Source organism: Mastomys coucha, unplaced genomic scaffold (assembly GCF_008632895.1).
Source record: "Mastomys coucha isolate ucsf_1 unplaced genomic scaffold, UCSF_Mcou_1 pScaffold6, whole genome shotgun sequence".
In the NCBI taxonomy this organism is placed as follows: Eukaryota; Metazoa; Chordata; class Mammalia; order Rodentia; family Muridae; genus Mastomys; species Mastomys coucha.
In genome coordinates this window covers 118,672,121-118,686,104 of record NW_022196912.1, presented here as the reverse complement: position 1 = coordinate 118,686,104, position 13,984 = coordinate 118,672,121, and the positions used below count along the sequence as shown (strand labels likewise).

General features: G+C 49.3%; 1 pseudogene; it reads left to right on the top strand.

The window, feature by feature from the left end:
• Positions 1 to 13,511, top strand: part of LOC116081106 — a 19,168-nt pseudogene extending 5,657 nt beyond the window's left edge.
• The last annotated feature ends 473 nt before the right edge of the window (positions 13,512 to 13,984 follow it).

Sequence of the window (13,984 nt, the reverse complement as noted above, 5' to 3'; positions counted from 1 at the left end):
CACCTCCTATTTGTCCTCGCTTCCCATAGCTTCCTCTTGGCTTCTGTCTTGTGTGTCCTCCACCATCATCCTCCCCTCTTGTGTGTCCTCCACCACCATCCCCCCCCCAAGGTTCTTTCCTCTCCCGTGGTCTCTCCGTCTCACAGACTTGTCCATGCTCACCCGCACTTATTCACTGCTGAACCTGTGAGCTAGGATTCTCACATGAGGGCTGAATATTTTGTCCCCTTGTGTCTGGGTCACCTCACTCAGGACCTACTGTCTAGTTTCCTCCTTTTTCGGCAAGCTTTGTGGTTTTCTTTTTCTGAATCAAATTCTCTTGTTTCCTAGGTCCCGTGTGGTGAGATTGTCTCAAAAATTAAAATTAAAAAAAAAATCCCCACCTTAATATCATGGTTTTTATGTGTCATCCGTTCATTACTATTCATTTGTTAAATAGAACTACGAGCCAGGTGTGGTAGTGCACCCCTTTAATCCCAGCTCTTAGGAAGCAGAGGTAGGCAGAGCTCTGTGAGTTCGAGGCCAGCCTGGTCTGACGAGTGAGTTCCAGGCCAGTTGAAGGTACACAGTGATGTGGTGAGTCTGTCTCTGTCTCTGTCTCTGACTCCTCTCTCACTCTCCCTCCTTCCCTCTCTCTCCATGTACACATACATACACACATATACATACACACACATGCATATCATGCATATATATCATATACATTCCTGGGAACCCCAGGACTCTGACTCTCACTATATAGATGCTTGCACCCCATGCTCACTGCTGGCTCACTGTTCACAACAGTGAGGGAAGGGAGCCCTACTTTCTTAGACATCTGTGCATGCTCTCTTCACAATGTGCCTGTCTGAGAGCCTTTGGAAGCTTGTAGGAAGGTCTCAGAGCACCCAGCTAGCACCCAGCCTGGGGAAGGACTTGAACCCTTGTAGTTTAAGCCCCTCCCTCAGCCTTTGTGTGCCACATTTCCGGCACTTCATCTAGTTCACTGTCTGGAATGAGCACCCGTTTCTGCCCATTCACATACAGGACAATGAGGCTCAGCAAACTAAGCTTCCTGACTGAAGACAAAGGCTGGAATCCACAGCAGTCACTCTCCTGCCTCTGTCAGTGGCCATTTGGGGGCCTAATGTGAGTGAGGTCAGGCCCCACATGGCTCCTCTCTGCCTGGTATTCCAGGGGCGGCTCCCCAGTGGTCATGGGTAGGGCTTGTCCCAGGCTCACCTGAGGCTGCTCCAGGCAGAGGTGAGAAGAGGTAGCGTCAGGTAAACCCGGAAGAGGGATGGATGAAGTGTGCTTTCTCTGTTAGAATGGAAATTGTTAAAGGAGAGCATAAATAATGGCCTGCAGTGACCACTCTCTAAATGACAATGTCAAGTCCAGCTCCAATACAAAGCAAATATAAAATAAACATAACCTCTGGGGCCAAGTCTCATGCCCTCTTCCCCGGCTGGCTGCTCCTGCTCCTCCTTCAAGGCTGGATCCCACCAGAGGTTGCATTTACATAACCCTCTACCACAGCAGTGTTTCCAGAGCTGGAAGGGAGGAGATGAGCTCCGCTTGTCTGCGACACACTGGGGTGTCTAAATGGAATACCTCACCTCACACTTTCACTGAGCCACTGTTGGTCACTACTTTGTCATGGCTTTACTTTCTTTCTGTGCTGTTGTGACAAACACCTGAGAAGTTGAGGGAGGAGGGTCTGTCTTGGCTCACAGTCGGAGGGTATAGTCCTTCATGGTGGGAAGGCAGGCCGTAGAAGTGTGAGGTGGCCGGTCACATCACATCTACAGTCTAGAAGCAGAAAACGACAGGTGCTATGATCAGCTCACCAGCTCATTTCTGTGCAGCCCAGGACCTCAGCCTGTGAAGCGGTGCCGCCAGCATTTAGCGCAGATGTCCCTCTTCAATCAATCTATTCTAGAAAGTTCCTCACAGGTATCCCCAGAGATTAACCTAATCTAGAGATTTCTTCATAGGTGTGCTCAGAGGCTTGTCCCCTCCACAGTTCGACCTTGTCAAGCTGACGATCTATTAACCATGGAGGCCCCGATGTGGCTAGTTTCCGGGGGAGCTGTTACCTCTCCTTCCCATTACAGATGGGCTTTTACTGAGATTTTGTTTCCCTCTTTGGAACCCAAAGAGTTTATCTGCAGCTGTGTCTATTTCCTGCCCTCCTGGATGCTGCCTGCCTGCTGCCCTGGTCCAGCTCAGACCCCTTCTCTGCAACCCGTCTTGCTCAATCAAACAAGCAACAGCAGCGAACAGCTTTTTGAGAAAGGCCTGTGGTAGTAGCACTTCACAGCCTCCCACAAGGAACACTTCTGGGACCTGCTGCTTCGATGGCAGGCTCGTTCTCTCTCCAGAGCCTTGAGACAAACTCTGAGAAGTCTCACGAGCAGAACGGAAATGCACACCGGCTTGGTGTGGGAGACATGCCTCGGTTGCCTATGGTGGCTAGAGTTCAGGGGCATGAGGGAAGGTGTCGACACTTGGGGGTGGGAGGCACTGTGTCCAGATCACAGTGGAAGACATGAGAACCAACTATGGCAGTAGCAGCCTTGAGGGCCGACTCCTCCTACTCCAGGCACAGAAGTGCTGCTAACCTCTGCAGGGCCTCTGGGAGAAAGCAGCTGTTCTTATCCCCATTACACAGAAGGGAAACCAAGGATGCCTTTGTTCGTGCTATTTCTAAGCCGGGTCTCCCAGCATGCTCCAGCCTTTCCCTTTACCGGCGACACCTTCCTGTGTGTTCTCTGTGAGAACAGGGGCCCAAGACGCCCTACGCTTGCCCCAGGGCCCTAACTAAAGCACAAAGGGTGAGCGGAGAGACAGTCCTTGTCCCTCAGCTTGAGTCATTGTTCATGTCCAGTCCTGTAGTCTGCTCTCTGTCCCCAAACCTCCATATTCTTCTAAGACTCTACAGGGGACAGTTTTATGCCTCTGTCCTGGAAACATTTAGAAATGTCTAGGGACATGATTCATTGTCATGGCTGGGGAGGGCTGTTGCCAGCATGTGCTGGACAGAGGCTAGGGATGCTACTAAATGCCCAACAGAGGAGAAGACAGCCTGCCACCCAGGACAAAGAACTAGCCAGCTCTGCAGGTCAAATGCCAGAATTGAGGTGTCCTGCTTGAGGCCCAGCTTTATCCTTGGCTGGTCCCTAATGTGGACTTTCTATTTCTGAACACCTCCTTTACTAGAATCCTCAGAGCTCACTTCTCACTCCACTTCATGCCCGCTGCCCACCCACCTGTGGCATTTGTGGCTCTTGATGATCCCGGTAGCTTTGCTGGATAGACACCTGTTTCCTGTCACCATGCGACAGCCCATCCCCCTACCCTGTGCAGAGGAACCAACCTGTATGTCCTTCTTTCTGCAGGGCCACAAGGGTAAGAACTCTGCCGTTTGTGGGCTAGCACCAGCTACAGTGACCATGCTCTGCCAAGACACCAAGGAGACCCCCATGTCCTTGGACGAGGTCTTCTTACCCTAGGACACATTGTCTAGCCTGCCAGACACCACCCACCCACGTTTACTGAAGCATTAATTTCAGGCACCCAAGAGGTTCTGTTCCTTAGAGTCCCAGTGTGGGGGCAGACCTGGCAGTAGAGAAAAGGATTCTGTGACCCATGCCTAAAAATACAAGTATTATCCAATTGTCAAATATCATTCAACTGTGACAGCTGACTGCCCAATGCTGACTGCCCAACGCAGACAACAGGCCTCTGACAACGGGACAGGCTCCCTGGGAGTCTTTCACTCTGGATATTAGGATGGATCTAGGCCGGCCCTTGGCAGGCCGCTTCACCGCTCAGTGTTCTGAGTTCTGGGCTGGGGCACAGGCTGGCTTCAGATCCGTGGGAAGAAGAATGAAAGGCACTGGGCCCGCTCAGCTGGTCCTCTTTCTTCAGGCTTCCACCCCCTACTGAGATGTCCCTCCCCATGAGAGGAATGAAGCTTTCACAGTACATTTCTGCTGGAGCAGGGGCCAGGAGGTTAAGTCCACACAGACTCACCCCAACTTGGGTTCTCAGTAAAAAGCATCCCCCTTCAAGAGGGCTTTGAATCAGTCAGAACTCTACCAACCCAGCCCTATCTCTGCCCTGCTAACTTGAGCCCTGCCTTTTAGGCCTTGAGAAGCCCTTTTTTCCACAAAGGATTTTCCAAGTTTTCCCTTTCTGCTGGGGCTTGCAATAATCACTGCTGGCCCAGTGGCCTGTCTGAAGGGCTCCCAGGGGTGCTTCAGCAACATATATGCACATTGTACCATGTTCTTAGCAAGGCAGGTCTGGAGGAAATTCAGTGGAGTATCAAAGACAGCAGCTTAAGTCCCTGCTCTGCTCCTATGAGATCCTGTGGCCTGGAGTCTGACCTCTCAAGCCCCAATTGCTCACCTTTGAAAGGAGCTCGGTCCTGACATGGGGGCACATGCCTGCAATCCCAGCACTCAGGAGGCTGGAGCAGAATTTTGAATTTGAGGACAGCCTGGGCTACACAGAGAGACCCTGAGGTGAGGGCATCTCATGCCTGGCTTGTGGGGTTCTTGTGATTTGTGAATGCCAAGAACAACACTACTGTAGCCACTTGAAATGTTGTCATCAGCTCCAGGTACAAAGAGGGAGGGTATGCCATCAGACCTGAGTATGAGGTCTGACTCCATTGTTAGTGGGTCTCAGAGGTTACACTGCGTTCCTTGCCCACCCACCCCCCAAATCCCAAAGCACTGACATTGTAGCCCAGTTCTTCACGGTGACAATGTTTGCAGAGTGGGCTGGGCTCTGAATCTATTATTCCCGATCTCTACAAGAAGACAGTCACGTGACAATGGAGGCACATGTTGGAATCCTGCATACGACCAGGGACCATGAGCTACTTGCAGAGGCTTAGAGAGAGTCATGGAATGGATTCTCTACAAGTCCCTCAGGAGGCTGGGGGTCCAGTGATGCCTTGGTTTAGACTCTAGCCTCTCGACCTACACAAGAATAAACCCCCATGGCTGGAAGCCAGCCAGTTTGATTTGTTAATACCAGCCTTAGTAAATGAAGCCCATTTGTCCCAGCTGTGGGATCCTCCGGTGTGCCCAGGGACAGGGGGACAGTGCATATGGAGCGATGGGAGTCTGGTAGGTGCTGAATTAGCTTGATGGAAGCCTGAGATTCAAGGAACCTTCAGAGAAAGGAACACAGAGGTAGGAAATATACAATACCTCCAGCCAGCTAGAGGAACCCACCATGGATCCCAAGGGAGGAATTCTTGAGTCTAGACAGTGTGGAGTCTCCAGCATCAGCTAGCACATAGCTGTCTCTAGAATTTGCCATGGTGGGAATTGAAGGAGAAATGCTGGCCTACTTGGTTGTAGGAGGCCTGGACCTTGGAGGGACTGAGCAGGGTGCCTACAGTATGAGCTTTGGCACTTCTGTCAGATACCATGAGGACTGCAGCTGTGTTGGCAAAGGCAGGAAGGACTCTTGGGAGTGACGGGTCCTGAAGGCAGCTCAAAGGACCAAAACAGACTGGCATAGTCATCTATGAAACTTCCCTTCAGACCAGCTGAAGGGCTTGCAGCTCCCAGCACTTACTCTCTCCTGGGACCATCATCGGAGTGCCAGTGTGAGAGCTGGGCCAACCGAGGTGAAGCCAAAGAAGCGACAAGAGGTTCAGGGTGAGGGGAAGGAACCCCCACCATGGAAGGCCTCACTGGGGGCCAGGGCAAGCAGAGGGAGATGCAGGTTTTCTGGGAGAGGGAAAGAGAGTCAGGGATCACTTAGAAAACAATAGGTTGCTTCCAGCCTTTTGCTATTGGGTAGGCTATGCTAAGAGCACCAAGTGACACTTCTCTCTGTGTCCCTACCTCCACCCAACACAAGCTGGGAGCCAGGCTGCTGGAATCAGATGGCAGCCCACGCTCCACCAGTGTCAAACACAGGATTTGTTACTAATTCTTCCGTCCTTGGATCCCTGGGACATTCAGCGTCATGGTGGAAACAGAATCCACCAGAGTGTACCCGCTCACGCCCCACCCACCTGTGACCTTCCGGAGGCCACCTTTGTTTGTTCGGGTAGTTACACTTACAGGAAAATAGATGCTAGCCCTGGAGACCAGTTAAACATCCTAACTGTGGGTGGGTTCATACTGTCCCTGTCCCCCAGGCTCTGAGCCTGGAAGGTCCCCAGACCGGCATCTCCTAAAAGCTCTCGGGGTCTTCCCCACAAAGATCATGCCCTGTATCTGGTCTCTTGTGGCCCTCAATCCTTTCCCTTGCATGACTACTGACCATAACATTGCCGCTTCCCCACACTTTCTTAGATCAGGGCATCTGTGACCTTTCACTTTTACGTCGATAAGTGCTGAGCCAGCAAATACAAATGTCCGAGATGTGCGAGCCCCATGCTAGCCATCAGTGTGGGGCATGGGAGATCAGCCAGGCTTTCCAGAGGAGGTGGAACCTGATGAACCCATGGGTTGAGTGGCATGTTGACCAGACAACAACTTAGACCTGAGTGGCACTCTGTCACTGTTGCTATTATGGAAGGGATAGAAGGTTGGAAGAAGCCATGATTGCTGGTGGCCTCATTGTTCCTGACCAACCTGAGTCCCAGAAGCTGTTTAGCCTTCAGGAAGATATTGTAATTAGAGAGGCATCAAGAGTTGTGACACATATATATATATTTATTATTATGTATAGCCTATAATAATATATAAATATGAATTTATACATTCATATATTTATATCATATGTATATGATTATATCATATATCTACCATATATATGATAGACAAGAATTATATGAGGGTAGATAACTATATATAGATAAATAGATACATACATTAGATAGATACATAGATGCATACACTGATAGATGATTCATGCATACATACATACATACATATACATGCTTGAGTGTGTGCATATGTGTATGTGTGCACATGCGTGTGTAGAGGCTGGAGGACAATCCCATGTCATTCCTCAGGAGTTTGTTTTCTGAGACAGAGTCTCTCACTGAGCCTGGAGCTCACTGATTAGGTTAGCCTGGCCGACCACAAACCCCAGGGATCTTCATGTTTCCCTCCCTGTTGTTGGAATTACAGGTACAGGCAGTCATCATTGCCTTTTTCCCCAACATGGGTTCCAGGGATTGAACCCAGGTGCTCACACCAGCAAGGTAAGCTCCCGACCAACTGGATTCTCTCTGCAGCCCCACACACAGCTTATTTTAGTCATACAGAAAGTACTGGACAGCTCGGCAGCTTCTGAGCATAGACAGTGTTCTGCTACCCACCTCCACATTGTCATGGACCTGGAGCTGGAGTTGAGGCTTCTACCCCATCCCATTGCACACCCCCACAGACACCCCCACAGACACACACACACACACAGACACACACACACACACACAGATACACACAGACACACACAGATACACACACACAGACACACACACAGACACACACAGATACACACACACAGACACACACACAGACACACACACACAGACACATACAGACACACACACAGACACACACACACACACAGACACACACACACACAGACACACACAGATACACACACACAGACACACACAGACACATACACACAGATACACACACACAGACACACACACAGACACACACACAGACACATACACACAGACACGCACACACAGACACATACACACAGACATACACACACAGACACACACACAGACACACACACAAACTCACACACACACACACACAGACACACACACATACATACACACACAGACACACACACGTAGACACACACAGACACACACACACAGTCACACACACATACACAGACACACACAGACACATACACACAGATACACACACACAGACACACACACAGACACACACACAGACACATACACACAGACACGCACACACAGACACATACATACAGACATACACACACAGACACACACACACAGACACACACACAAACTCACACACAGACACACACAGACACACACACGTAGACACACACATACATACACACACAGACACACACACACAGACACACAGACACACACAGACACACACACACATACATACACACACAGACACACACACACACAGGTCTTTCTCATGGAGGAGACCAAGGCTCTGGGCCTGCACCTGCTTTCCCACATTTGGCCTCACCTCTAACATCTGATTCTGGGGTTGCCCTATATGTGAAGCCCCGTGGGAGCCTACAGAGGGTGAGAGATAACCTCGGGTCCCCTCTTCCCCGGCCTGCTTTCAAAGCTGGTCTGTCTTGACTCTGGAGAACACAGCTTGGTACCTGGTGCCCAGATGGAGCTGAAAAGACGCCCCGAGGACTGATCTGACCCCTGGGAGGCCAACCACCCAAAGGACCCGGTGGATAGCTAATCCTATTTTGAAGCCTTCTGCTTCCCTGATTATAGGCAAAGTAGGATGTTGAACTCTCTTGACCCCTCTCCTCCCCGGAGGCTGTAAATCCTGCCAACTGGTGATCAGATAAAAAGCATTTTCTTGTGAAGTTTTAGCATCCTCTTAGACAGTAAAGACAGCCCTTTGGCCGCTCACCTCGTTTCCTGATAAAGTCAGGCCTCAGTGCGGGGCAGATCGAGATCACAGGAACAGAGGCTGGACAGCAGAAGATAACGGGCTTTGGAGAGGAGAGCTTCAAACGGGGTTGGACTCCGCATAGCATCCCAGTTCGGTCACAGCCCCCGATTAACTTCCTTAGCAACACAAATCTGATTTGGGCACCAAAGGGGAAAATTAAAACCAGACCCCGACATGAAAGGCTGTGGTCTGTTCGGTTTGTGTGTGTGTGTTTGTCTGTGTGTGAGCCTTTTCACAACAAGAAACAAGAATGTGTTCCCGAGAGGAATTCTGCTTTCAACAAGGCGAAGCTTCAGGGAGCCCTCATTCCCAGCAGCTCACACTATCATTTTAAGGCAGCGGGAATATTTTGCTGAGGGGCATAAAGTTTCCATTCTGTAAGCAGAAGAGACCTGGGATGGATTCTTTCTTCATTGCCCTCCCTCTCTCCCCCTCCTCCTCTTTCCCTCACCCTCTCCCTCATTTCTACCTTCCCTCCCTCCCTTCTTTTCCTCATTCCCTCCCCCCTTCCTCCCCCCTTCCTCCCCCTCCCTTTCTTTCTCTCCTTCCCTCCCTTCTCCCTCCCCTCCCCTCCCCCTCACCCCCTCCCCTCCCTCGTCCTCCCTCCTTCCTTCCATTCTTCTCTCCCTCCTCTTTTTGGGCTTCACATATCTTTCATCTCACTCCTTAGCCAAGGATGACTTTGAACTTCTGATCGGCCAGCTTCAACCTTCCCAATGTTGTGATTACAAGTGTATGCTGTATTATGGTTTATACTGTGTTGGAGATGGAACTCAGGGCTTCATGCATGCCAGGAAAGCACTGTTATCAGCTGCAGACTACCTATGTCTCCAGCCCTGAGGCCCCGGATCCTATGAGATGAGCCTTGTCCACCATCCCATCCCCAGTCACCAGCACAAATATAACACACAGCAGATCTTCACCCAACATCTGTCTAATAAATGAATTAACTCATATCCTCAAGCATATCTGTGATGGGTTGAATAAGAATATCCCCCATTGACTCATGTATTTGAATGTTTAGCCATCAAGGGAGTGGCACTTTTTGAAAAGGATTAGGGGTGTGGCCTAAGTTGGTGTGGATGTGGCCTTGTTGGGGTAGGCGTAGCCTTGTTGGAGGAAGTATGTCACAAGGGGTAGGCTTGGGGTTTCAGAAGCCCAAGCCAGACTCAGTGTCTCTCTTTCTGCTCCCTGTGATTCTATATGTAGAACTCTCAAATTTCTCCAGCACCATGTCTGCCTGCAAGCCACCATGTTCCCCACTATGATGGTAATGGACTAAACCTATGAAACTGTAAGCAAGTCTCAATTACTTAATTGTATAAGAGTTATTTCTTGTATAAGAATTACTATGGTCATGGTGTCTCTTCACAGCAATAGAACACTGACTAAGATAATACCTGTAAGTATCATTATCCATATGACAAAGATTTTAGAATTATAGTAAGTTACTATAACAAAACACCCTAGACGGAGTGGCTTATAAACAACAGAAGTTTATTTTTCATAGTTATGGAGGCTGGAACCCCAAGGTCCCTAATAGACTGTTTTCTGGTAAGAACCTGTTTCCTCACTCTGAGCTCACATGGAAGGAGTTAAGTGTCTGTTCCTGTCCACCTCTCTGAGGCACTACTCCATGATGTAATCATGATGTAGTCATGATGTATTCATGATATAATCACTTCCTCTGTTGTGGATGGCCTGGTTCTGTTTGTATTTTGATGCTAATTCTGCTCTCCTGGTAGGGGCTGCCGACAAGGAGCCAATCACTGGGCGAGTAGGTGGGACTTCCATGTTGGATGGAGGAAGAGAGGAAGCAGAAGAGAGTTAGGTCCTTTTGGAGGACAAGATGTAGCTACAAGTGTCCCCTGGTTTCAATGGCGGACCCATCAGGATTCACCACCTGAGGAATTAGATTTAATAAAGCTTGCAAGATTAGGATTTTAGTTGCTGTGCCCAATGACTGAGTTACCGTCGTTTCTGAACTAAGTTTGTGTTGTGTTTTCCTTCACTCAGTGGCTCGTCTGGGTTCAAGAGAGAAAGGTACGGTGGCAAAGCGTGGGTTTGCCTGATGTGCACCACAAAGGCTGGTGGGGATTTGAAGCACAGGGTTGGTGGGGTGACGACCCACCACCAGTGGGAACTTAGCCAGCTGGATGAAGAGATTTTAGAATTCTGAGTCAGCAAGTCTCAACGAGATAAAAACAAGTTGGCCATTGCCTGCCAGTGCATGGCCAGCCAGGCTACCGGAACAGAGGCACAAGTGCAGGAACGTGCCTGTTCCTTGGGGCAGAGTTGCCGGTGGTAGCATGGGAAGCTTGACGGGTCCTTTTTAATATCTCCCGCTCTGTGACAACTTCACCCAGAGTGACCCAGAGGCCACATTTATAAGTTTAGTCCACAGATTGGTGCTGTTAGACTGAGGGAATTTTTAGCCATAGGGCCCAGTGGGCGGTCTTCTGCTCATTGTGGGCGTGCCATAAAGAGGACTGTGAGACACCACCTTCCCTCTTCCTCTCTTTTACAGCCAGCCTTGAGGTGACCAGACTTCCTCCACCCCAGGCTCAGGGCAGTGGGACCAATTAATCATGGACCGAGATCTTCAAAACTAGGAGCCAACCTAAACCTTCTCTCTTTATAAGTTGATTTATCTTGAGTATTTATCACAGTAGTAGAAAAGTAATTTATGCAACCTTCTAACACCACCACCTTAAGAGTCAAGATTTCAGTGTATAAATCTGGAGGAGAAGGATAAAAAAATTTAGGCCATAGCAAACCCCATACCAACAGATAGCCCTGAACTGCTTGTGTCTGAACTTCAGAACAGCCCTTCATCTGAAATTCCCAGGTCAAACCGTGCCCAGCCTTGTGTCCCCGAGGAATCTTCCTCCTCTCATGGGTTGGTCATCTTCCCTCTTCTGACTGAGGAATGTGTCACACAGGGACGCAGTGTCCTTCTGTTCATTCCTAACACATGCAGGCACCCGTCCCTTCACCACGGACACTGCTAGAAGGTTCTCCGAATGAGGCACCAAGAGAACCGTGGAAATCATAGAAGAGTTAGTGAGGATGGGAAGCTGGCAGCCAGACAGCTTTTTAATACTCTACAAAAACAACAGAAGAAGGGGCTGTGAAAATGGAGGGATTATCTGAGACCAGACTTTCTGGAAATGCTCAAGGAGACTAAGTTAGCACTAAAATAAAGGATAGGTCAGTTATCAGTGGCTTGGTTGGGTGAGTGCTTACCCAGCATCCGCAAAGCCTTAAGTTCGACTCCCAGTGTGGTATTGGAACACATACCTGCTCTCTCAATGCTAGGGAGGTAGAGGCAGGAAGATGAGATGCTCGAGGTCACTCTTAACTATGTGACCAGCCTGAGGTTGTAGCCTGGGCTACATGAGATCTTGTCTCAAATAAATAAATAAACTAAGGAAAAGAAAGGAAGGAGAATGGTGGTAACCCCAACTGGAGGAAAGCAGACCTGCACATGCTCCTAAGCCAGGCCCAACCACAGCCCACCATGAAAGCTCATAGTGTTCGGAATGATACAGCTGTAACACTCTGACCCAGCACTCAGGAGACAGAAGCAGAAACCCAGTCTGGCCTACATAGAGAGTGCCAGGACAGCTAGTATTTCATAGACAAGGGGAAGGGAAAGCAAAAAAAAAAATATATGAAATATAATATAAAGCCTCCAAGATGGCTCAGCAGGTAAAGGTGCCCGTCAGCGAGGCTGACAAGCTGAGTTCGGTCCTGGGGCCCAAACCCTTGAAGGAGAGAACAAGCTTTCATGAGTTGTTCCCCTGACTTCCGCACACACGCACCACCCCATAACACTTACACATTCACACACTAAGTAACTCGGAATAAAAACATTTTAAAGGCAATAATACAAGACACAAAGGAAAAATGTAAACAAGAATATCAAAACCTAAAACGTCGATATGAGACACACTCAATCTGAAAAAGAAGAAAGAATTTTCTTAGAGAAACAGGAGACACTCCACAGAGCCAGCAGAAAACATCTGGAGAGGGGATGGGTGAATAGCAGGTAGACTTTGTTTTTAGAATTTTAAAAATTATACTATGTGTATGTGTGTGTGCACGTGTGTGTGCACGTGTGTGTGCACGTGTGTGCACATGTGTGCGTGTGTGTGCACGTGTGTGCATGTGTCTATGTGGTATGCATATGTGTGGTCAGAGGACAGCATGCATGCATGAGTCAGTGTTCTCCTCCAACACGTTGGGTCCCAGGGAAGGAACTCAGTGGTGAGTGCTTCTACCTGCTGAGACTGGTAAGATTAAAAGGACAGGCTGGGCAGTGGTGGCGCATGCCTTTAATCCCAGCGCTTGGGAGGCAGAGGCAGGCAGATTTCCAAGTTCAAGGTCAGCCTGGTCTACAGAGTGAGTTCCAGGACAGCCAGGGCTACACAGAGAAACCCTGTCTTGGGGGAAAAAAAAAGATTAAGAGGAGAGAGGTGAAGATTCCAGAGCAACGAGAACAGCTCAGGCTGACACTGTGTGTGGAGAGGACTGTGCTGTACAGCATCACACAAGAACACTTACCCCCAAAGGAAATAAAGTATACCTCCTCAGTCAAGTACGATTCTGAGCGGCACTTCATCGATGATGTGCAGATGCCCCTGGGCCTGCTGGTGGCTTCCTGCAGCCAGACAGTCACCTGTATCCCCAACTGCACTTGGCGAAACTATAAGGCCTCGCCCCAAACCTGCTCGCTTCCTCAGCACCACCATTGTCTACCCCAAATACCCCAAGACCGTCTACACCACCACTCTGGATTACAGCTGCCACAAGAAGCTGAGGAGGTTTCTGTCCAGCATGGAGCTCGAGGCCACGGAGTTCCTGGGTAGCTATGTGCTATCCGATGAATGCTGACTCAGCTAGCTTGAGGTTGGACCAGCTGTTCATACACTGCCCTGGTCCACAGACCACCCTGGACAAGCTGGGTAGCATTGCTCTTGCACATCATCCCAGCCCCAGAGGGATCTAACCTGGAGATACCTTTAAGCCTAGCTAGGGAAAGATGTATTTTTTTTAAAAAAAAAAATCACTGCATCTTATAATAATAGAGAAACTTGGCTTTGTTAAAAAACAAAACAAACAAACAAAAAAAACCAAAAAACCCTCAGAAGCAGCTGCCACCCTGAGAATGCGGAGAGCAGACAGCATGCAGCGTGGCTGGCTTGCTCATGTGCTGCTGGTGGCTTGCGGATAGCAACAGACACTGTGGAAAGTTCTTAGAAACTTAACAGCTGTCATAGCTCCCCACAATTTCACTCTCAGGCTCTTCCCAAAGAGAAATGGAAACATAAAACCTTACAGAGACACACAGTGGGATGAGAATGCGT